Genomic DNA, 25,493 nt, shown 5'->3' with positions numbered 1-25,493 from the left:
CCACCACCCACAAGACCAAGTCAGGAATGTGATGGAATGCTTTCCATTTGCTTGGATGGGTGCAACTCCAACAACACTCGAGAGATTTCACACCATCCAGGACAAAGCAACTGCTTGACAGGCACTACATCCACAAACATTCACACTCTCCACCATCTATGCTCAGTAGGAGCAGTGTGTACCAACTACAAGATACGCTACGGAAATCCATCAAAGATCCTTAAGGCAGCAACTTCCTTTCAAATCCATGACAACTTCCATCTGTGAGGACAAGGGCAGCAGGTACATGGGAACACCATCACCTGCAAACTCCCCTCCAAGCCACGCCATCCTGATTTGGAAATATTTCATTGTTTCTTCACAGTCGCTGGGTCAAAATCTTGAAATTTCTTCTCGAATGGCATTATGGGTAAACTCACAGCACATGAACTGTAGTAGTTAAAGAAGACAGCTCCCATCACTTTCTCAAAGGTAATGAGGAATTGGTAAAAATGTTAGAGTATTCAGTGGTGCTCACTTCGTGAGTGAATAAGAAACAAAGTGCGTTTTTCTTTTGTACTGCACATATCACTATCAGTTCAATGGCTTTGCAAGAGGTCAAGTCACCAGGGAAGCCACCTTTGCTACTGGTCTTCACTCCACTGATGACCTCCATGAGTTTATAATCGTATTGCTTCTCCAAAAAGCTTGAACAATGATCACAGCCACTTCCTTTCATAGCCATTAAAATTGACTCAGCAACTTCCATTTGTATCGTAAAGTTAACATAATAAAGCATTCCAATGTACTTCACAGCAGTGATATCAAATCACACTTGACACCATTCAGGTAGATGGGGACTAAAGGAGTGAGGAGAGAGAGAATGGCAGAAGAGGGAGAGAATTCCAGACTTTTGAGTTGTGGTACTTTTAGGCATAGTGATCAATACTGCATGAAAACTGGGGATTCTTAGGTGGACAGAATTGGAAAAGTGCAGAGACATTGGAGGTTTGTTGATGTGGAGGAACCTCCAGAGGTGGGGAAGAGTGTCGCTGTGGAGGACTTTGAAAACATGTTTGGGATTTATTAAATTTAAAGACAACTATTGTAGGATAACAATTTAGATGTAACCTCCCAATGAATAAAAGCTCCAGTGAGCTTGTTACAAGTCTGTAGCATGAAGCGGGGATGTCATGTGCTTAAAGGACTGGCTCATTGATCTTTCAGAGCATGTCTCAATCAAATAAAAACCTTGTGGTAGGTGAGCGCATATGTGCCATTGATGTTGCTGAAAGATATTACATAGTATGATTGTAACAAGCAACACCTTTATTAGCAGATTTTGCAATGATGTGTACACCTGAGGTGTCTAGCAGAGTAAAATTGTTACTTACTGCTTAATAAAAATAATCATCAGTGGACCGTGAATATTTGCAATTGTTGCATAATACATGTTGCAAATGATAAGTAAAACAACACAGATGAAATCACGACTTGACAACTGCACTGAATGCTTAGTTAGCTTATATTGTGAAGATTTGTTCTGCTACAATTGATTTGTCTTTCTAAAAGAAATAAGAAATAGGTAGTAACAATTACATACTGCATAGAATTGAATATTAGAGAGATTTGGTATTGAGAGCTCGGTCTCTGAGAGAAGGCAAATTTGTGCCTAATTTTGAAATATTTATACAGTTTAATGCATCTCTAACCAATCAGAAGAATGCATTTTCCATGTGTCAGATCTCCTTTATCCTCAATGCTGATAGATTACAGTCATCAGAGAGTCTAACTGCAGATCGATCATTTCAACAATGCACCTAAACTGCCAGGCACTCAATTCTGCACAGCGCAAACATGTGTGGGCATTTACATTCATCAAAAGGTTCATTTACACATCATTTTGAAGTAGTGCTTAAAGTTTATTTTTCTAAATGTAAATTAGGTGTAAATACACAATTGCACTACGTGGCAAAGAGAACTGCTATTGGTACAATGTTTTATAAATGTAAATGTGAATTATAGATAATAAAATGTGAGGCTGGATGAACACAGCAGGCCCAGCAGCATCTCAGGAGCACAAAAGCTGACGTTTCGGGCCTAGACCCTTCATCAGAGAGGGGGATGGGGTGAGGGTTCTGGAATAAATAGGGAGAGAGGGGGAGATGGACCGAAGATGGAGAGTAAAGAAGATAGGTGGAGAGAGTATAGGTGGGGAGGTAGGGAGGGGATAGGTCAGTCCAGGGAAGACGGACAGTTCAAGGAGGTGGGATGAGGTTAGTAGGTAGATGGGGGTGCGGCTTGAGGTGGGAGGAAGGGATGGGTGAGAGGAAGAACAGGTTACGGAGGCAGAGACAGGTTGGACTGGTTTTGGGATGCAGTGGGTGGAGGGGAAGAGCTGGGCTGGTTGTGTGGTGCAGTGGGGGGAGGGGACGAACTGGGCTGGTTTAGGGATGCAGTTGGGGAAGGGGAGATTTTGAAACTGGTGAAGTCCACATTAATACCATTAGGCTGCAGGGTTCCAAGGCTGAATATGAGTTGCTGTTCCTGCAACCTTTGGGTGGCATCATTGTGGCACTGCAGGAGGCCCATGATGGACATTTCATCTAAAGAATGGGAGGGGGAGTGGAAATGGTTTGCGACTGGGAGGTGCAGTAGTTTGTTGCGAACTGAGCGGAGGTGTTCTGCCAAGCGGTCTCCAAGCCTCCGCTTGGTTTCCCCAATGTAGAGGAAGCCACACCGGGTACAGTGGATGCAGTATACCACATTGGCAGATGTGCAGGTGAACCTCTGCTTAATGTGGAATGTCATCTTGTGGCCTGGGATAGGGGTGAGGGAGGAGGTGTGGGGGCAAGTGTAGCATTTCCTGCGGTTGCAGGGGAAGATGTCGGGTGTGGTGGGGTTGGAGGGCAGTGTGGAGCGAACAAGGGAGTCACGGAGAGAGTGGTCTCTCCGGAAAGCAGACAGAGGTGGGGATGGAAAACACAAGTCCTCCTCCTGGACACCACCCCCAGGCCTCCTACCCTCCCTCGACCTCTTCATCTCCAACTGCCGTCGAGACATTAACCACCTCAACCTCTCCACCCCTCTCACCCACTCCAACCTCTCCCCCGCAGAACGGGCAGCCCTCCGCTCCCTCCGCTCCAACCCCAACCTCACCATCAAACCCGCAGACAAGGGTGACACAGTGGTAGTATGGCGCACTGACCTCTACATCGCCGAGGCCAGACACTAACTCTCCGACACCACCTCCTACCGCCCCCTCGATCATGACCCCACACCCGAGCACCAAACCATCATCTCCAACACCATTCATGACCTCATCACCTCAGGGGACCTCCCACCCACAGCCTCCAACCTCATTGTTCCCCAACCCGGCACGGCCCGTTTCTATCTCCTTCCCAAAATCCACAAACCTGCCTGCCCTGGTCGAACCATCGTCTCAGCCTGCTCCTGCCCCACCGAACTCATCTCCACGTATCTGGACTCCATTTTCTCCACTTTGGTCCAGGAACTCCCCAACTACGTCCGTGACACCACCCACACCCTCCACCTCCTCCAGGACTTCCAATTCCCTGGCCCCCAACACCTCATCTTCACCATGGACGTCCAGTCCCTATAGACCTGCATTCTGCATGCAGATGGCCTCAAGGCCCTCCGCTTCTTCCTGTCCCGCAGGCCCGACCAGTCCCCCTCCACCGACACCCTCATCCGAATAGCCGAACTCGTCCTCACCCTCAACAACTTCTCTTTTGATTCCTCCCACTTCCTACAGACTAAGGGGGTGGCCATGGGCACCCGCATGGGCCCCAGCTATGCCTGCCTCTTTGTAGGTTACGTGGAATAGTCCCTCTTCCGCACCCACACAGGCCCCAAACCCCACCTCTTCCTCCGGTACATTGATGACTGTATCGGCGCCGCTTCTTGCTCCCCAGAGGAGCTTGAACAGTTCATCCACTTCACCAACACCTTCCACCCCAATCTTCAGTTCACCTGGGCCATCTCCAGCACATCCCTCACCTTCTTGGACCTCTCAGTCTCCATCTCAGGCATCCAGCTTGTAACTGATGTCCATTTCAAGCCCACTGACTTCCACAGCTACCTAAAATACACCTCCTCCCACCCACCCTCCTGCAAAAATTCCATCCCCTATTCCCAATTCCTCCGCCTCCGCCACATCTGCTCCCACAATAAGACATTCCACTCCCGCACATCCCAGATGTCCAAGCTCTTCAAGGACCGCAACTTTCCCCCCACAGTGATCGAGAACACCCTTGACCGCGTCTCCCACATTTCCCGCAACACGTCCCTCACACCCCGCCCCCGCCACAACCGCCCCAAGATAAACCCCCTCGTTCTCACACACGACCCCACCAACCTCCGATACAACGCATCATCCTCCGACACTTCCGCCATCTACAATCCGACCCCACCACCCAAGACATTTTTCCATCCCCACCCCTGTCGGCTTTCCGGACAGACCACTCTCTCCGTGACTCCCTTGTATGCTCCACACTGCCCTCCAACCCCACCACACCCGGCACCTTCCCCTGCAACCGCAGGAAATGCTACACTTGCCCCCACACCTCCTCCCTCACCCCTATCCCAGGCCACAAGATGACATTCCACATTAAGCAGAGGTTCACCTGCACATCTGCCAATGTGGTATACTGCATCCACTGTACCCGGTGTGGCTTCCTCTACATTGGGGAAACCAAGCGGAGGCTTGGAGACCGCTTTGCAGAACACCTCCGCTCAGTTCGCAACAAACTACTGCACCTCCCAGTCGCAAACCATTTCCACTCCCCCTCCCATTCTTTAGATGACATGTCCATCATGGGCCTCCTGCAGTGCCACAATGATGCCACCCAAAGGTTGCAGGAACAGCAACTCATATTCCGCCTGGGAACCCTGCAGCCTAATGGTATCAATGTGGACTTCACCAGTTTCAAAATCTCCCCTTCCCCAACTGCATCCCTAAACCAGCCCAGTTCGTCCCTTCCCCCCACTGCACCACACAACCAGCCCAGCTCTTCCCCTCCACCCACTGCATTCCAAAACCAGTCCAACCTGTCTCTGCCTCCGTAACCTGTTCTTCCTCTCACCCATCCCTTCCTCCCACCCCAAGCCGCACCCCCATCTACCTACTAACCTCATCCCACCTCCTTGACCTGTCCGTCTTCCCTGGACTGACCTATCCCCTCCCTACCTCCCCACCTATACTCTCTCCACCTATCTTCTTTTCTCTCCATCTTCAGTCCGCCTCCCCCTCTCTCCCTATTTATTCCAGAACCCTCACCCCATCCCCCTCTCTGATGAAGGGTCTAGGCCCGAAACGTCAGCTTTTGTGCTCCTGAGATGCTGCTTGGCCTGCTGTGTTCATCCAGCCTCACATTTAATTATCTTGGATTCTCCAGCATCTGCAGTTCCTAATATCTCTAATGTGAATTATAATTGACTACTGGCCACCTCTCACCCACCAGGCATCCTTTGTGGCTTCTATACTTTGTGTCTTGAGGATTGAGAGCTTTGTAAACAAGGGGGAGAAAATCTGTGTTAAGACCATTATTTTTAACTATTGTCACAGGGAAGATCCTTGTCCAGCGCCTTCATTTACCCTCCTTACCCACAGAGCCATTCATTGAATCACAGAAACATAAGATTTTGCAGTACAAAAGGAATTCAACCCATCAGGTCTGTACGGCTCCTGAAAGAGCTACACAGCTAGTCCCACTCTTTGACCATATCTCTGTAGTCCTCTAACTTCTTCACTTTCAAATATATATCCAGCTCTCTTTTGAAACCAATGGAATCTGCCTCCACCACCTTCCCAGGCAGCGCATTCCAAATTTGAACAACTGTCTGGTAAAGAACATAGAACATAGAACTTAGAACATTACAGCACAGTACAGGCCCTTCGGCCCTCGATGTTGTGCTGACCTGTCATACCGATCTCAAGCCCATCTAACCTACACTATTCCATGTATGTCCATTTGCTTGTCCAATGACTACTTAAATGTATCTAAAGTTGGCAAATCTACTACCGTTGCAGGCAAAGCGGTCCATTCCCTTACTACTCTCTGAGTAAAGAAACTACCTCTGACATCTGTCCTATATCTTTCACCCCTCAATTTAAAGCTGTGCCCCCTCGTGCTCACCGTCACCATCCTAGGAAAAAGGATCTCCCTATCCACCCTATCTAACCCTCTGATTATTTTATATGTTTCAATTAAACCACTTCTCAACCTTCTTCTCTCTAATGAAAACAGCCTCAAGTCCCTCAGCCTTTCCTCGTAAGACCTTCCCTCCATAACAGGCAACATCCTAGTAAATCTCCTCTGCACCCTTTCCAAAGCTTCCACATCCTTCTTATAATGCGGTGACCAGAACTGTACACAATACTCCGAGTGTGGCCGCACCAGAGGTTTGTACAGCTGCAGCATAACCTCTTGGTTCCGGAACTCGATCCCTCTATTAATAAAAGCTAAAACACTGTATGCCTTCTTAACAGCCCTGTCAACCTGGGTGGCAACTTTCAAGGATCTGTGTACACAGACACCGAGATCTCACTGCTCATCTACACTGCTAAGAATCTTACCATTAGCCCTGTACTTTGCCTTCCGGTTACTCCTACCAAAATGCATCACCTCACATTTGTCTGCATTAAACTCCATTTGCCACCTCTCAGCCCAACTCTGCAGCTTATCTATGTCTCTCTGCAACCTACAGCATCCTTCGTCACTATCCACAACTCCACCGACCTTAGTGTCATCTGCAAATTTACTAACCCATCCTTCTACGCCCTCATCCAGGTCATTTATAAAAATGACAAACAGCAGCGGACCCAACACCGACCCTTGCAGTACACCACAAGTAACTGGTCTCCAGGATGAACATTTCCCATCAACTAACACCCTCCTTAACTCACTCTTAACTCTCTTGCTGACAATTTTGAAATTGTGACCTCTAGTTACCTTCATACCAACTAGCAGAAACAGAATATCCTTCTTTACCCTGACAAAATTGTTCATAATTTTGAACACCTCAATAAGACCACCTCTTCATCTTTTCTGCTCCAAGGATAATAAGCCTAGCGTAGCTTCACTACCTTGCTTTTATAATCTATACCTCTAATTATAAACCCATGGATCGTATAATCTGTCTTAACAACTAATTCAATTTGCCTGAGATGGTGGGAATTGCCGATGCTGGAGAATCTGAGATAACGAGGTGTAGAGCTGGATGAACACAGCAGGCCAAGCAGCATCAGAGGAGCAGGAAAGCTGACGTTTCGGGTAGAGATAATAAAGTGTGAAGCTGGATGAACACAGCAGGCCAAGCAGCATCTCAGGAGCACAAAAGCTGACGTTTCGGGCCTAGACCCTTCATCAGAGAGGGGGATGGAATAAATAGGGAGAGAGGGGGAGGCGGACTGAAGATGGAGAGAAAAGAAGATAGGTGGAGAGAGTATAGGTGCGGAGGTAGGGAGGGGTTAGGTCAGTCCAGGGAAGATGGGCAGGTCAAGGAGGTGGGATGAGGTTAGTAGGTAGATGGGGGTGCGGCTTGGGGTGGGAGGAAGGGATGGGTGAGAGGAAGAACAGGTTAGGGAGGCGGAGACAGGTTGGACTGGTTTTGGGATGCAGTGGGTGGAGGGGAAGAGCTGGGCTGGTTGTGTGGTGCAGTGGGGGGAGGGGACGAACTGGGCTGGTTTAGGGATGCAGTTGGGGAAGGGAGATTTTGAAACTGGTGAAGTCCACATTGATACCTCCTTCGAGCAGAAGATTTGAATGGAGCTGTTTTTGTAAGGTGTGTTCAGGAGGGTTTCCTAACGCAGTACGTTGACAGGCCGACGAGGGGAGAGGCCATTCTAGACTTGGTGCTCGGAAACGAGCCGGGGCAGGTATCAGATCTTGTGGTGGGAGAGCATTTTGGTGATAGTGACCATAACACTCTCTCATTCTACATAGCTATGGAGAAGGAGAGGATTAGGCAGAATGGGAGGATATTTAATTGGGGAAGAGGAAACTATGATGCGATTAGACACGAGTTAGGAAGCATGGACTGGGAGCAGTTGTTCCATGGTAAGGGAACTATAGACATGTGGAGATGGTTTAAGGAACAGTTGTTGGGAGTGATGAGTAAATATGTCCCTCTGAGACAGGCAAGACGGGGTAAGATAAAGGAACCTTGGATGACGAGAGCGGTGGAGCTTCTAGTGAAAAGGAAGAAGGTAGCTTACATAAGGTGGAGGAAGCTAGGGTCAAGTTCAGCTAGAGAGGATTACATGCAGGCAAGGAAGGAGCTCAAAAATGGTCTGAGGAGAGCCAGGAGGGGGCACGAGAAAGGCTTGGCAGAAGGAATCCGGGAAAACACAAAGGCATTTTACACTTACGTGAGGAATAAGAGAATGGTCAAAGAAAGAGTAGGGCCGATCAGGGATAGCATAGGGAACTTGTGTGTGGAGCCTGAGGAGGTAGGGGAAGCCCTAAATGAGTTTTTTGCTTCTGTCTTTACGAAAGAAACGACCTGTGTAGTGAATGAAACCTTTGAAGAGCAGGTGTGCATGCTGGAATGGATAGAGATAGAGGAAGCTGATGTACTGAAAATTTTGTCAAACATTAAGATTGACAAGTCGCCAGGCCCGGATCAGATTTGTCCTCGGCTGCTTTGGGAAGCGAGAAATGCAATTGCTTCGCCACTTGCGAAGATCTTTGCATCCTCGCTCTCCACTGGAGTCGTACCTGAGGACTGGAGAGAGGCAAATGTAATTCCTCTCTTCAAGAAAGGAAATAGGGAAATCCCCGGCAATTATAGACCGGTAAGTCTCACGTCTGTCGTCTGCAAGGTGTTAGAAAGGATTCTGAGGGATAAGATTTATGACCATCTGGAAGAGCATGGCTTGATCAAATACAGTCAACACGGCTTTGTGAGGGGTAGGTCATGCCTTACAAACCTTATCGAGTTTTTTGAGGATGTGACTAGTAAGGTTGATGAGGGTCAAGCTGTGGATGTGGTGTATATGGACTTCAGTAAGGCATTTGATAAGGTTCCCCATGGAAGGCTCATTCAGAAGGTCAGGAGGAATGGGATACAGGGGAACTTAGCTGCTTGGATACAGAATTGGCTGGCCAACAGAAGACAGCGAGTGGTAGTAGAAGGAAAATATTCTGCCTGGAAGTCAGTGGTGAGTGGGGTTCCACAGGGCTCTGTCCTTGGGCCTCTACTGTTTGTAATTTTTATTAATGACTTGGACGAGGGAATTGAAGGATGGGTCAGCAAGTTTGCAGACGACACAAAGGTCGGAGGTGTCGTTGACAGTGTAGAGGGCTGTTGTAGGCTGCAGCGGGACATTGACAGGATGCAGAGATGGGCTGAGAGGTGGCAGATGGAGTTCAACCTGGATAAATGCGAGGTGATGCATTTTGGAAGGTCGAATTTGAAAGCTGAGTACAGGATTAAGGATAGGATTCTTGGCAGCATGGAGGAACAGAGGGATCTTGGTGTGCAGATACATAGATCCCTTAAAATGGCCACCCAAGTGGACAGGGTTGTTAAGAAAGCATATGGTGTTTTGGCTTTCATTAACAGGGGGATTGAGTTTAAGAGTCGTGAGATCTTGTTGCAGCTCTATAAAACTTTGGTTAGACCGCACTTGGAATACTGCGTCCAGTTCTGGGCGCCCTATTATAGGAAAGATGTGGATGCTTTGGAGAGGGTTCAGAGGAGGTTTACCAGGATGCTGCCTGGACTGGAGGGCTTATCTTATGAAGAGAGGTTGACTGAGCTCGGTCTCTTTTCATTGGAGAAAAGGAGGAGGAGAGGGGACCTAATTGAGGTATACAAGATAATGAGAGGCATAGATAGAGTCGATAGCCAGAGACTATTTCCCAGGGCAGAAATGGCTAGCACGAGGGGTCATAGTTTTAAGCTGGTTGGTGGAAAGTATAGAGGGGATGTCAGAGGCAGGTTCTTTACGCAGAGAGTTGTGAGAGCATGGAATGCGTTGCCAGCAGCAGTTGTGGAAGCAAGGTCATTGGGGTCATTTAAGAGACTGCTGGACATGCATATGGTCACAGAAATTTGAGGGTGCATCCATGAGGATCAATGGTCGGCACAACATTGTGGGCTGAAGGGCCTGTTCTGTGCTGTACTGTTCTATGTTCTATGTTCTATGTTCTATGATACCATTAGGCTGCAGGGTTCCCAGGCGGAATATGAGTTGCTGTTCCTGCAAGCTTCGGGTGGCATCATTGTGGCACTGCAGGAGGCCCATGATGGACATGTCATCTAAAGAATGGGAGGGGGAGTGGAAATGGTTTGCGACTGGGAGCTGCAGTAGTTTGTTGCGAACTGAGCGGAGGTGTTCTGCAAAGCGGTCTCCAAGCCTCCGCTTGGTTTCCCCAATGTAGAGGAAGCCACACCGGGTACAGTGGATGCAGTATACCACATTGGCGGATGTGCAGGTGAACCTCTGCTTAATATGGAATGTCATCTTGGGGCCTGGGATAGGGGTGAGGGAGGAGGTGTGGGGGCAAGTGTAGCATTTCCTGCGGTTGCAGGGGAAGGTGCCGGGTGTGGTGGGGTTGGAGGGCAGTGTGGAGCGAACAAGGGAGTCACAGAGAGAGTGGTCTCTCCGGAAAGCAGACAGGGGTGGGGATGGAAAAATGTCTTGGGTGGTGGGGTCGGATTGTAGATGGCGGAAGTGTCGGAGGATGATGCATTGTATATGGAGGTTGGTGGGGTGGTGTGTGAGAACGAGGGGGATCCTCTTTGGGCGGTTGTGGTGGGGGCGGGGTGTGAGGGACGTGTTGCGGGAAATACGGGATACGCGGCCGAGGGCGTTCTTGATCACTGTGGGGGGAAAGTTGCGGTCCTTGAAGAACTTGGACATCTGGGATGTGCGGGAGTGGAATGTCTTGTCGTGGGAGGAGATGCGGCGGAGGCGGAGGAATTGGGAATAGGGGATGGAATTTTTGCAGGAGGGTGGGTGGGAGGAGGTGTATTCTAGGTAGCTGTGGGAGTCGGTGGGCTTGAAATGGACATCAGTTACAAGCTGGTTGCCTGAGATGGAGACTGAGAGGTCCAGGAAGGTGAAGGATGTGCTGGAGATGGCCCAGGTGAACTGAAGGTTGGGGTGGAAGGTGTTGGTGAAGTGGATGAACTGTTCAAGCTCCTCTGGGGAGCAAGAGGCGGCGCCGATAAAGTCATCGATGTACCGGAGGAAGAGGTGGGGTTTGGGGCCTGTGTGGGTGCGGAAGAGGGACTGTTCCACGTAACCTACAAAGAGGCAGGCATAGCTGGGGCCCATGCGGGTGCCCATGGCCACCCCCTTAGTCTGTAGGAAGTGGGAGGAATCAAAAGAGAAGTTGTTGAGGGTGAGGACGAGTTCGGCTATTCGGATGAGGGTGTCGGTGGAGGGGGACTGGTCGGGCCTGCGGGACAGGAAGAAGCGGAGGGCCTTGAGGCCATCTGCATACGGAATACAGGTGTATAGGGACTGGATATCCATGGTGAAAATGAGGTGTTGGGGGCCAGGGAATTGGAAGTCCTGGAGGAGGTGGGGGGCGTGGGTGGTGTCACGGACATAGGTGGGGAGTTCCTGGACCAAAGTGGAGAAAATGGAGTCCAGATAGGTGGAGATGAGTTCGGAGGGGCAGGAGCAGGCTGAGACGATTGGTCGACCAGGGCAGGCAGGTTTGTGGAGTTTGGGAAGGAGATAGAAACGGGCCGTGCGGTGTTGGGGAACAATGAGGTTGGAGGCTGTGGGTGGGAGATCCCCTGAGGTGATGAGGTCATGAATGGTGTTGGAGATGATGGTTTGGTGCTCGGGTGTGGGGTCATGATCGAGGGGGCGGTAGGAGGTGGTGTCGGAGAGTTGGCGTCTGGCCTCGGCGATGTAGAGGTCAGTGCGCCATACTACCACTGCGCCACCCTTGTCTGCGGGTTTGATGGTGAGGTTGGGGTTGGAGCGGAGGGAGCGGAGGGCTGCCCGTTCTGCAGGGGAGAGGTTGGAGTGGGTGAGAGGGGTGGAGAGGTTGAGGCGGTTAATGTCTCGACGACAGTTGGAGATGAAGAGGTCGAGGGAGGGTAGGAGGCCTGGGGGTGGTGTCCAGGAGGAGGACTTGTGTTGGAAGCGGGTGAAGGGGTCAGTGGAGGGAGGGTTAGGCTCCCGGTTGAAGAAGTAGGCGTGGAGGCGAAGGCGGCGGAAAAACTGCTCTATGTCCGACCGTGACTGGTATTCGTTGATGTGTGGTTGTAGGGGGACAAAGGTGAGCCCCTTGCTAAGGACTGACCGTTCGTCCTCAGTTAGTGGGAGGCCTGGGGGGATGGTGAAGATGCGGCAGGGCTCAGTGTGGCTGTCTTCTCTGGAGTTGCTGGCTGTGGAGGTTGTGGGTGGAGCGATGAGGTCGTCGGCCGTGGGCAGGGTTCCGTTCGGCGTCGGCCGTGGGCGGGGTTCCGTCGGCGGTGGGAGTGTCGGGGTGGGCGGCAGCAGCGGCTGTGGTGAGGGTGACTGCAGCAGCGGTCCTGGAAGTGGTGTGGCCGGCGGAGGTGGATGTGACGTCATCGGTGGGGTCTCCGGCCGTGTCCTCATGGTCAATGGCGGCGGGTGCATGGTGGGGGAGGGGCAGGGACAGACTCGGGACTTGGGAGGCGCCGGAATCCTCTTGTGGGTGGCAGGGGCCAGTGAGTTGGTTGTACTTACGATTTTTGGTGTCCAGTAAAGCTGAGTGAAACTCAGTGTTCAGTCTGTGGATCCTGCGGAGGATAAAAAACAGCAGGGGTCCTTTGCAGGTCTGGGAGAGGGAGGCTCTGAGCTGGGGCAGGCTGGATTGCAGTGTGTGGGGGTGCTGGCGCATGGCTGCGAGTGTCTGTTTCAGGACTTGCAGGGAGAAACGCTTCTGAAGGGTCTGGATATTTTGGGTGTAGAGGTGGTCACGGTTGGGGCCAAATTGGGAAGGCTGAAATGTGGACTGTAGTCCCTTTGGGATGATCCGGTTCCGTAGGCAGGTGCTGAGGAAGGTGATGTGGCTGTGGTACCTGGTTTGCTTCAGGACATGGTCGAGCAGTTTCAAGGCCACAGAGATTACAAGAGAGTTGCAATGGGAGAGAGATTCCCTGAGATTGGTCCGGAGGGAGGAGGGTAACTTCTTCAGGTTAGGCATCCCTGGAAGAGGCTTCGCAGTGAGGTTAAAATAGTATCAGAGATAATGGGAACTGCAGATGCTGGAGAATCCAAGACAACAAAATGTGAGGCTGGATGAACACAGCAGGCCAAGCAGCATCTCAGGAGCACAAAAGCTGACGTTTCGGGCCTAGACCCATCATCAGAGAGGGAGATGGGGTGAGGGTTCTGGAATAAATAGGGAGAGAGGGGGAGGTGGACCGAAGATGGAGAGAAAAGAAGATAGGTGGAGAGAGTATAGGTGGGGAGGTAGGGAGGGGATAGGTCAGTCCAGGGAAGATGGACAGGTCCAAGAGGTGGGATGAGGTTAGTGGGTAGATGGGGGTGTGGCTTGGGGTGGGAGGAAGGGATGGGTGAGAGGAAGAACAGGTTAGGGAGGCGGAGACAGGTTGGACTGGTTTTGGGATGCAGTGGGTGGAGGGGAAGAGCTGGGCTGGTTGTGTGGTGCAGTGGGGGGAGGGGACGAACTGGGCTGGTTTAGGGATGCAGTAGGGGAAGGGGAGATTTTGAAACTGGTGAAGTCCAGGTCTAGACCCTCTTTCTTTCTGAAGAAGGGTCTAAAACTGAAAAATCGGCTTCCCTGCTCCTCTGATGTTGCTTGGCCTGCTGAGTTCATTTAATTCAATTTGCCTGGTCACTTTCAGAGGATTCCATATGTGAATCCTCATATCCTTCTTCTCCTGTACCCCCCTTAAAGCTGTATCGCTGAGCCTGAATTGTCTCTTCATCTTCCTCCTACCGAAATGTATTATCTTACATTTCTTTGTATTGAATTTCATTTGCCAAATGTCTGCCTATTTGGCCAACTTGTCAAAGTCTCTCTGAAGTTGGTCAGCATCATCCTCACAATTCATTATTCTCCCTTGTTTAGCATCATCTGCAAATTTAGAAAGTTTTCCCCCAATACCTATCTCCAAATCATTTACTTAAATCAGAAAAAGCAAGGGTCGCAACATCAATCCCTGGGGAATGCTACTTTGTCTCATTGCTTCTCTCGTTTCAACTCATCTCCAGTCTGAAAAATGCCAATCTATACCTACCTCCTCCTTCCTATCTTTTAGCCAACTTCTATTCAAGAGACTCAATCATTCGTCTCAATACACAGAAAAAGGACACAAATTCAACTGGGACAACACATCCATAATAGCACAGCCAAACAGAGACATTCCAGGGAATTCCTGGAGTACTCATATTCTAACTGAAACAAACACGTTGAACTGGACCCAATATACAACTATTGAGAAACAGAACCGGAAGTAATACCAACCACCCCAGCAAACAGAGGTGTATAAATAATTAGCAAGACAGAACATCAACGCTTCACCTGAGGCACACTGAAAAGTCTGCAATCAAACACATCAGCTCGGCGAGCAAGTCTGCAACCTCATTTAATCAATGCCGCCAAGCACCTAATAATCCCAAATATTTTTAATTTGTTAACTAACCTGCTATGTGGCACCGTATCAAATGTTTTCTGAAAGTCCAAATATACAACATCCACAGCATTAACCTCATCTACTGCCTGTGTCGTCTTTTCAAATAACTCAATTAAATTTGTCGGACATGACCTACCCATGACAAAAGCATGTTGGCTGTCTAGTGTGAAATTATTTTCCTCTAAGTTACATAAACGTTGTCTGATATAATGGCCTCCAGCAGTTTTGTCACTATTGATGTCAAGCTGACAGCTCCGTAGTTTCCTGGGTTATTCTGTGTCCCTTTCTTAAACAACAGCCACATTTGTAATCCTCCAGTCATAGAGTCATTAGCATGGAAACATATTCCTTCAGTCCTGCTCTTCTATGCCAACCAGGTTTCCAAGTTAAACTAGCCCCCGGGACTAATCCTGTGTTCAGAGAGGCCTGGAAGACTTTTGTCAATCGTTGTGCAATTTGCATCCTTAACTGTCTCAGCAAACTAGGATGCATCCCATCTGGCCCTAATGATTTCTGAACCTGAAGTGCTGCAGGTCTTTTTATCCTTCTTGAAGACTTTTGTCTTTCCTCCTCTCAACCTCAGTCTCTCATCCCTTCTCCCTCTGCAGGCTGCCAACTCATTCTCTTCAATCCATTTTCTCTCTATCTCCAAATTCTTTAATGCTTCTCCGGTTGTGTGTCACCAACTCTTTTCGGGGTTCTGTCTCAAGCTATCTCTAAAAGAGAAGTTATTTTCATCATAGAGTCATCAAATCCCTACCCTGTGGAAACAGGACATTTGGCCCAACAAGTTCACACCACCCCTCTGAAGAGTATCCCACCCAGACCCAATCCCCTACCCCTCCAATTCCCATGATTAACCCACCTAACCTAAACATCCCTGGGCACTGTAGGCCATTTAGCACGGCCAAACCACCTAGCCTGCACATCTTTGGACTGTGGGAGGAAACCGGATCACCTGGAGGAAATCCCTGCAGGCAGGGGAGAATGTGCAATCTCCACACAGACAGTCACCCAAGGCTGGAATCGAACCCGGGTACCTGGCACTGTGAGGCAGCAGTGCTAACCACTGAGCCACCGTGCCACCCCTTGATGCTGTACTGTCGTCCATAACTTGCGTGCCTTCTTGGGTTGTTCTTCCTTTTCATAGGATGAACCCAGGTCATCCTCAGGTTAATGAGAAGAAACTGGGTTGTTGGCATTTTGAAAGTGATTGCCAAATATTAGAACAAAAGTGCAATAGCATAATTCGCTCCCACTTCAACATCAATCCTTGGACCTACTACCTCAAGGGGATATTCTAAGAGGGCTGGTATTGCATTTGAAAGTGCCAAATGTGCATCAACACAGATAGTGAATGTTATAGAGTTGTTTGATAGTCGAGAGCAGTAAAGCTGATCCTCATTCTGTCCTGACCAGAGGTCAGTTTCTGACAGAGGTCAGTGGATAGCTATGGAGGTGCTGAGTCTTGGTAGAAACTTCTTCCTTCCCTGCTTTGCAGTTGAAATCACTATCTTCGGGCTGCGTTTCACCTTTTATCCTAATTTAAAAATGTAATGAGAGCCAAGGTTTACCTATTGCCTGGGAGAGTGGGCTTATCTTCAGTGGAAAGACTGTGCCTGTATTCACTAGGTTCTCAAAAAATAGCAGGTAATCTAACTGAAACTTAGAACTTTTTTTACAGGGTTTACTCGAAAAGTGGATGTGACTAGGATGCCTCCCCAGGCTGTTGAGTCTAGAACTGGAGATATGGTCTGAGGCAAATCAATCGGCCAGGTAAGACTGAAATGATAAGAAATTTCTTCACTCAGATGGTGGTGAAACTTTGGAATTCTCTACCCTAAAGGGCCATGGAAGCTCTGGCATTGATCTTGTTCAAGATAGGAATCACAAGATTTCCAGATACTAATGTGGGATAGCTCAGAAAAGTGGAATTGAGGTGGATTGTGATCACATTTGATGGCTAGATGCTGCTAATCCTGCTCCTATGTTCCTAAAGTGCAGTACCTATCAATGGATGTATTTTTTTCCATTAAATAAACAGAGCACCTCTGCCTCAAGCTCATCTTGCACATTGTTGCAATTGTGTGCCTTCTTGTTGTAGTGTGCATTCATGGTGTGGATGTGAATGTAGGAGGTGTGATCAGTAAATTCGCAGATGATTAAAAATTGGTAGCGCGATAAATAACAAGAAGGAAAGTCGCAGAATACAGGAAGATATAGATGGCATGCTCAAATGGGCTGAACATCAGGAAGGGAGTGAGGTGATACATTTTGGGTGGAGTCATAAGAAAAAGAAGTCTACTTTGAATGTTAGGACACTAGGAAGTACAGAAGACTATAAATTGCTTGTTTTGTGTAACTAGAGATCCTTGAAGGCAGTGGGACAGGTAGATAAGATGCAAAAGCTGTGCGGTATTATCTCTGGACTGTTAATCAAGAGACTCAGATAACATTCTGGAACCCAGGTTCAAACTCTGCCTTGGTAGTTGGTGGAATTTGATTAAAAATTTGGAATTAAGAGTCTGGTGCAATGAATTCATTGTTGATTGTCAAAAAAAAATCCATCTGGCTCACTAATGCCCTGAGGAAAGGAAATTTGCCATCATTAATGGATTTGGTTTAAATGTGGCTCTAGACCACCCTGTGATAGGAAGGATGTTATTAAATTGGAGAAGGTTCAGAAAATATTTACCAGGATGTTGCCAGGACTAGAGAGTTTGGGTTATAAGGATCTGCTGGGGCTTTTTTCCACTGGAGCACAGGAGATTGAGGGGTGATCTTACTAAGGTTTATAAAATCATGAGGTGCATAGATGAGGTGAATAGCAAAGGTCTTGTCCCTAGGGTAGGGGAGTTCAAAACTAAGGGGCATATTTTTAAACTGAGAGGGAAAAAAATTTTAAAGGGGCCTGAGGGGCAACTGTTTCACACAGAGGGTTGTTCGTATCTGGAATCAACTGCAAGAGGAAGTGGTAGATACATGTACAGTTACAAGAATTAAAAGACATTTGGGCAGGTACATGAATAGGAAAGGTTTAGAGGGATAGGGGCCAAATGCAGGCAAGTGGGATTAATTTAGTTTGGGAAACTTGGTCGGCATGGATGAGTTGAACCGAAGGGTCTGTTTCCATACCGTATGACTCTATGTTTCAAATTGGTTGACTCTTAACTGATATCTGGCCAATAAGGAACGGACAATAAATGTTGGCCTCATGATCCCCTCATTCTGTAAATGAATAAAAAGAAAAATGGAGAAAAAAAAAGTTGCTGGAAAAACTCAGAAGGTCTGGCAGCATCCGTGAATAAAAAAATCAGCGTTAACGTTTTGGGCCCAGTGACCCTTCCTTAGAACTGATGGTAGCTGGGAAAACATCAGTTTATATATAGAAAATAGGGAGGGTAATGGGGTAGGGAGTAAACGATAGGATACAGCCCGGAGAGAAGAGCAGCTAGATAGACAAAGGTGTTGATAACAATCTGGCTGGGAGGGTGACTAGTTGTTAATGGGGACTGTTAGCGACTAACAATAGTCGGCGTGTAATGTTTTGGCAAAGATCTGTGGCCCGGATTGCGGGTGAGATTGTTGACTTGCTCGCTGAGCTGGCTTGCTCCCGTTCAGACGTTTCATCACCATGCTAGGTAACATCATCAGTGAGGCCTCCAATGAAGCGATATTGTTCTACTCCACTTGGAATTTACACAGTCTGGTCCGTTATGGTGAGTAGTGTCATTTCCAGTTTTGATTTGCATGGGTTTGTATATGGGATCCAATTCTATATGTTTGTTGATTGAAGTATGAGTGGAGAACCATGCCTCTAGGATTTCCTGTGCATGTCTATGTTTGGCTTGGGCTACTAGTTACCTTGTCCCAGCTAAACTGATTACCTTAATTGTCCGAGTGTACTGATATTAAGGAAAGTTCATTATGCCGTTTTGCTGCCAATTGATGTTCATGTATTCTGATGGCTAGTTTCCTTCCTGTCTACCATCTGTCTGACGGAAGAGGGTGAAAGAGGGTAAAATGAATTTGGGCACTCCTCTTCACTGGTGAGCTACTGAGGGGTGCCCAACAGATCTTAGCAGTTTTGGATGAATGAGACCCAAGGCCCAATATCAGGTGATTATGCATTCTGTCTCAAAGATGGCTCCAATTTTTAAGCTTAAAAATGCTGCTTTTCCAAAATTTCTTTCACCAAGCTGCAACATAGATGCCTCCAATCATGTATATTCCTTGCCCAATCCTATTTAGCTAATTATTGCAGTGTAATATAATCACTCATTAGTTTGCTTCATGTATATGTAAAATACAGAATCTGGTTTTTATAACATGAAACTATGGTTGAGGTCAGAAATCACATTCTTGCTCTTACCTCCCAATGTTTCTGTCAGTGACTTAATTGGTTCTATTGAGCTGCAAGGGAAGGAGTGGAAATCTACCAAATAAAATGTCACCTGTCCCCTATTCATATTGTAATTCATGTGGCCTTAAATGTGGAAACGTGTTCTGATGTAGGAATCCGACTCCTAATAGGTATTTAAAAGCTGTGCATGATCGCTATTTGGCAATTTCACAAGTTCGTGAATTTCTTCTGTCTTGCATTGTGAGAGCTAAAAATAATTCCCAATTAGAATTCATTCAACTTTTACAATGTAAATTTGATTATACGTAAATAAAATCAAGTGCTATTAGCGCTGGAAGGGGTAATTCATTTTGTCAATACCAGTTGCAATCATTGCTTTTTAATACTTGAATCCATCTGTAAAAAAGTGTCCTGCTGTACAATTGACAGGTACTTTGATGAAATTCGTCACTCACGTTGAATACTTAATCGAGAAACAGTCTCTTCCCTTGACAATTGTTCTTTATGCTTCTGAAAAAAGTACATTTTCAGTACAGGAATGATCTTTTGTAACTTGCTGTAAGGAAAATGAATTGGTATTCTATGATACTGTTTACCATTTCACGCCATCCTTTAATGGCATGTACAGTAAAGGATTGGTGGCAGAGGTTTACATTACACCAAATCAAAATATTCAATCAGGGGCAAAGGATTTGATGCAACAGTTCTTCTTGAGACCCAGGTATTGGGCAAACTACTGAAGCTGAACTTGCATGGTTTAAGAGGCATCATCACTTCAATTGAATTGATGCTCTGGAATCAATCCCCAGTTTTTTGTTTGATTTATTTTTCCTTTAGTATTAAATTATATTTCCCTTTTAAGCCATTCACCCACATCTGTAGTGCCTTCCTTAGCAAGGACAGTGAGATATTTGAGTCTGTGGATTTCTCCACAATCTTCGCCTGTGTCAAGGTTTGGACAGTATAGCTCTTTGAAGATCTCATCTTCACATCAACATTACTCACTGGCCCTCCACCCACTCCCCCTACTGACCCCAATCCAATCCTAGATGCCCTCATTCCTTTCTCAGCCTCAGACTATGAAAAGCAGGATCTATGACATTTTATAACCTTAATTTCCTTAGTAAAAAGATACAGCCAACAAAATCCAAGCAAGGAGATAGTAAGAACAGCCGATGCTTGAGTCAGAGATAACACAGTGTGGAGCTGGAGGACCACAGCAGGCCAGACAGCATCAGATGAACAGGAAAGTTGACATTTCGGTTGGGACTCTTCTTCGGAATTGGAGGAGGGGGAAGGAAGCTCAGAAATAAATAGGAAGAGGAGGGGTGGGGCTGGGAAGGGAGGTGGGATGGCGATAGGTAAGTGCAGGCAGGCAATGGTGGGGATTGATCAGTGAGGTGAGAGGACAGGATAGGTGGGAGAGAAGACAGACATGTTGCGGCAGGTCAAGGAGGCGGGTATGAGAGGGAGGGTTGGTCATGGGATGAGGTTGGGGAAGGAGGGATTTTGAAGCTAGTTAAGTCCACATTGAGGCCAGTGGGTTGTAGGCTCCCATGGCAGAATATGAGGTGCTACTCCTCCAGTTTCCGAGTGGCGTCATTGTGACACTGGAGGAGGCCGAGGATGGGCATGTCGTCCAGGGAGTGAGAGGAAGAGTTGAAGTGGTCCACGAGTGGAAGATGTTGTCATTTGTCGCGAACCAAGCACAGGTTCTCGACAAAGCAGTCTCTGAGCCTCTGCTTAGTCTGACCGATGTAGAAGAGGCCACATCGGGAACAGCAATTGCAGTAGACCACATTAGGAGATGTGCAATTGAACATCTGTCTGATGTGGAAGGTTTTTTGGTTCCTTGGATGGAGGTGAGGCGGGAGATGTAGGGGCAGGTGTGGTACTTCCTGCGGTTGTTGGGAAAGGTGCTGGGGTTGTGGGGTTAGTGGGGAGTGTGGAACGGACGAGGGAGTCATGGAGAGAGTGGTCCCTATAGAAGGCAGACAGGGGTGGGGAGGGAAATGTTTTTTGGATCTGGGGTCAGATTGCAGATGGCGGAAGTGGCAGAGAATGATACGTTGAATATGGAGGTTGGTGGGATGATATATGAGGATAAGGGGTATTCGGTTTTTGTTTTTATTGTGGGGAGGGGATGTGCAGGTAGAGGTGCGGGAAATGAAAGAGATGCAGTCGAGAGCATTTTCAACCACTGAAGGGGGGATGTAGTGGTCCTTGAGGTAAGGGGACAGCTGGGATGTTTGGGAGTGGAACGGTCCATCTTGGGAGCAGATGTGGCGGAGGTGGAGATATTGGGACTAGGGGATTGCATTCTTGCAAGAAGGTGAGTGAGAAGAGGTGTAGTCTGGTAGCTGTGGTTGTCGGTGGGCTTGAAATAGATATCAGTTTTGAGGTAGTCACTAGAGATGGAGACAGAGAGGCCCAGGAAAGAGAGAGAGGTGTCAGAGATGGCCCAGGTGAGCTTGAGATTGGGATAAAAGGTCTTAGTGAAGTTGATGAACTGTTCAAGCTCCTCATGGGAGCATGAGGCAGTGCCGATACAGTCATCAATGAGGAAGAGGTGGGGGATAGTGCCAGTGTAGCTGTGGAAGCAAAATAAGACTTTACTTAATAAATTGAGACTCAAACAAATGATATTGCTTTTGAGCATGATTTCTCCATATGCCAAACATTTTTCACTTTGAATTTGTGGCCTGTGTGAAGCTTCATTCATCATTCCCATTCATCTTGAGTCATGGCCTCATGTACAATGTAAATACAGAGCAGGTTGAATAGCAATATTTATTTAGCTGCAAACGACAAGTAACAACTTAGTTTGTGCATATTTATTTAAGTGTTCCATGAATAATCATAGTGTGCAGACTCAAACTATTTGAAGCCGTTGAATTTGATTATGAATCTGATTAGGTATTCATCTTGCAGAATCTACTAACTACAGAAGTACAAAATGGCTGACAATTAGCTACTGAGGATGAATTGCTGAATGAAATGGAAATACATGGCAGAGACGATAAAATCCAAAGGTAAATGAACAAGACTTAATTCTAATTAAAAGTGTCTCCGATTATGTAAATTTTCAAGGAAGTGCCCATTTGTACTGAAAACACATAGCTGTTAATGAAAATCCTTTTGTGTGGATAAAAAATAAAGACACTCAGGTTATGCATGACATTCTGCAATAGTATTGCAGGACAAAAGTATATTGATCACATTTCAAAAGGATACATGAAAACATATAAAGCAGCAGGGTATTCATTAGAATGAGCCTAATAAAGCACAAAGGCTTAGAGGCTGAACATGAGGGAAAATATATCCATCAAACATAATTAGATGTTCATATTTCTCATAGGAATGCAAGTGAAAAAGATTAACAAAATTTATGCTTTTCTCATCGGTAGAAAGTGAAAACATTGCAAATTAAGTGTTATCTTTAAAGGCATTCTGAACCTAAAACAAGTCAGCATTACCTTAGACAGTAAGTAGTTACAATTGTGCACCATAATTTCTATATTTGATCATTTGAATTCGTAATCGTATTCCAATCTTATCCCCATGTCGTACATTAATGTCATTTCAGCTTCAACCCTTTATTATCACGGCTGTTGCAATCTACTTACATTCTTTCCCTTTTCAGAACATTCTGAGAACATCTTGAGCTGCATTATTTTTGAGGTTGTAACGAAAACCTTGCCCAGAAAATTGACGACAATGGTTACAAAATCCTCTTAAAAGATCTACATGTGTAATAAATGCACATACGTACTCTACTGGGTTTAACAAGGAGGGCGCCATGGATTATTATTCGGACAGTTAGAACTGTAATCCAATTCTGCCTTCTGTAGGATGTATTAAAATGGGAAGCAAAACATGCTGAGAAACAAGCATTTTTTGTCATTTTACTTTAGTGAGTCAAAAAAAAATCAGTATTTAATTTCATTTTATTTCTGATTTTAACATGCATTGTCTTGAGACATTAAGAATCTTTCATAGTTCATTCTGAACTGTGAAAAATTCTGTAAGAAATTGAACTTGAACTTGTATGCACTTATATTTATTGTTGCTATTTATGTTTGGAGTGTACTAGAATGTATTCAATAATTTAAAGCATATACTGTACATGTTTTGTAACAGATTATATTAGTCGGGTCTGAGAGTAACCTTCAGTATAAAACTAAATAGGATTCTGCATTTTTGTATTGCTTGACATTGTTCAAATTGAATTGCAACTGGGTGAAAACTGTATGAAACTAGGAAGAAAATGGTGATGAGCAGTATATTCTGCTCACTTACCACCAACACAAAATAGAGACAAATATGTTAAGAGATGATTTTGTAAAACGATAGTCATAGTGAAAAATTGCATGGGGCTTTGCACAGTTTTTATGCTGGTAAGGTCACTCTTTTATTGGGGATGTGTCAAAGCTCATATTTAATAACATTAGGCCACGTTAATGAGGACCTCTGCCATCATAGCAATGAAACAAGCTTCTGTCCTACGTTTTACAGATTATCAACAAGTGCAATAAACAACTGACTGTTTTTTCATTTGAAAAGGTTATAACATCCCCAAACCATTGGCACTCATAAGATTGCACCCCCCCCACCCCGCCCCCCGCCCCGCTCTGAGAAGCCAAGCTGGATGCTGCATTAACCTTCCTCATACAAAAAGGAAAAGGAGACATTACGTACTTAATGAAATGACCCAGCCCCATATAATCTGACCAGGGTAGTGCTCTGGAGAGCGATCACTACGTCCTCAGGTCTTCAGTCCTTCCTGCAAAAGGGACTGATGATGGAAGTACATCCCTGCTGGGAAAAGAAAGCAGAGCTTCTATGAACCACATCATTCACTCTAACACCCTATGGCATTTCATAATACTTTAACACCTGTGTCCATCAAAGTTGCCCACATATAATTTCTGCCCCAGTTATGGTGAACTTTGTAATTTCCCTGACTGACAGTCTAATATCTGTTTGGTTTCACATCTGACAATCTTTGTAGATAGGCTTGCTTGAAGAAAGTCAAAGTATTAAAGTGACTGCCATTATTTTTGTACCTTTGGAAATCAGTGTTAACGTTCACAGGAAATGTATTCTGCCAAGGTCCTTTGTTTAGTCCATATGACACAATTCCAAAAAGATTACATTAAAATGCAGGGGTCATCTGCAGCAGCCCCTCTTTTACCAGCCTCTTGGGTGTAGGGGGGTGGGCGGGGAATGGAGATTGCTGATTTATATTGTGTAATCTAAAATATGTTGTCCTTCAAAGAGAACTACTTGTTCTTTCAGACATTTTATTGTACCACTAGACTTGGAATAGAATTGACATAAAGATGTTAGAATAATAAAGAAGCTTCTTTCTATAGAAATAATCTGTTCACAAAATACATTTTCTCTGTAACTGGCAGTGCAAACTTGCTTTTGACAGACTAGTATCAATGCAATTGTTAATCTATTATTATTTTTCCTTGAAATCTAAGATTACCCTTCTGAGTAAAGTGATGGAAGTTAAAAAGTTATTTTTTTCCCCACCAAGATTATGAATTTAGAAATACTTGGCAGGTTTCCTTTTCTTCAATAATGTGGACACTTTGTACAAAAGCATTTTGAAAGCATTATAAATTCTCTATTCTTCTGAGTTTAGCACAAGGCTTTCAAAATTGACATTTAATTTTAATAGAAGATTGTGCAAGATAGTATGTTACCATAAAGTTTCTTGTGCTAAACTGCAGTTACTCTTGAGACATGCTGCCTTTTATAAGAAACCGGGCTACTGAGTTTTTAGAAACACATCTTCAAACATTTGAAAAAACAACTGGAATGAATGAATTAAAACCTATTATCACCTAAGAACCGATGACCCTAAAGAGATCTATGCATGCTTCAGAAAATAAGCTATTGATTTTTGGCAAGTGGGCTTCATGGAAGGAAGTGTACAGTTCACACTGCATGTTATCTACACATGAATTTACAAGTATGGTGATATGCCTGTTTAAAGCTGGTAAAAGAATTGAAGCATATTTGTGATAATGGAAGGCTTTGAAATAGCTGTCAACAGTGCACTCAGGTAGAAGAATAATTAATGATCAGAATTCTTCAGTAAATGAAATGAATATTAAGACTCATATTACTTATTACTGTTAAACAAATGAAATGATCAGGTACCAGGTTATTGGGGTGAACTGAATGACATTGATTTGAGAGCCAAAGACACACATAGTGTTGCTTCAGACAGGGGCAAACAAAATTTATCTCGAAGCAACAGAAAGTTTACTTGGTGTGACCATGAGATCATAAAAATAAAATAAAGCAAAGATTAAATTTTCTGACAGGGTATGTAAAGTACATTGTACGTAGCAAAGAGAGTCAGCAGTAAATCATCCTGTCTAACGTAGAGACACGCTCTCTCCTTTTGTATTCCCACCTGCGATGTCAACCATTACAGAAGATAATAAAATAGGTCATTTGGGCTTTGTCACTCAGCCCTTTTCACATTTTTTTTCTTGCAATGACTATAGTTGCA

The 25,493-nt window shown here is 46.0% G+C and overlaps 1 long non-coding RNA gene across 1 annotated transcript in view; it reads right to left on the bottom strand.

The window, feature by feature from the left end:
* LOC125456530 (uncharacterized) overlaps positions 1-22,781 on the bottom strand; it is an 81,108-nt gene extending 58,327 nt beyond the window's left edge. The window contains exon 1 of the long non-coding RNA XR_007248462.2: positions 22,588-22,781. This is a non-coding gene — a long non-coding RNA (uncharacterized LOC125456530). The remainder of the gene's footprint in view (positions 1-22,587) is intronic.
* Positions 22,782-25,493: the final 2,712 nt, after the last annotated feature.

This window comes from Stegostoma tigrinum, chromosome 8, assembly GCF_030684315.1.
Source record: "Stegostoma tigrinum isolate sSteTig4 chromosome 8, sSteTig4.hap1, whole genome shotgun sequence".
NCBI classification, from domain to species: Eukaryota; Metazoa; Chordata; class Chondrichthyes; order Orectolobiformes; family Stegostomatidae; genus Stegostoma; species Stegostoma tigrinum.
Note: the sequence above shows the minus strand (reverse complement) of the source record. Positions and strands in the feature narration are given on the sequence as shown.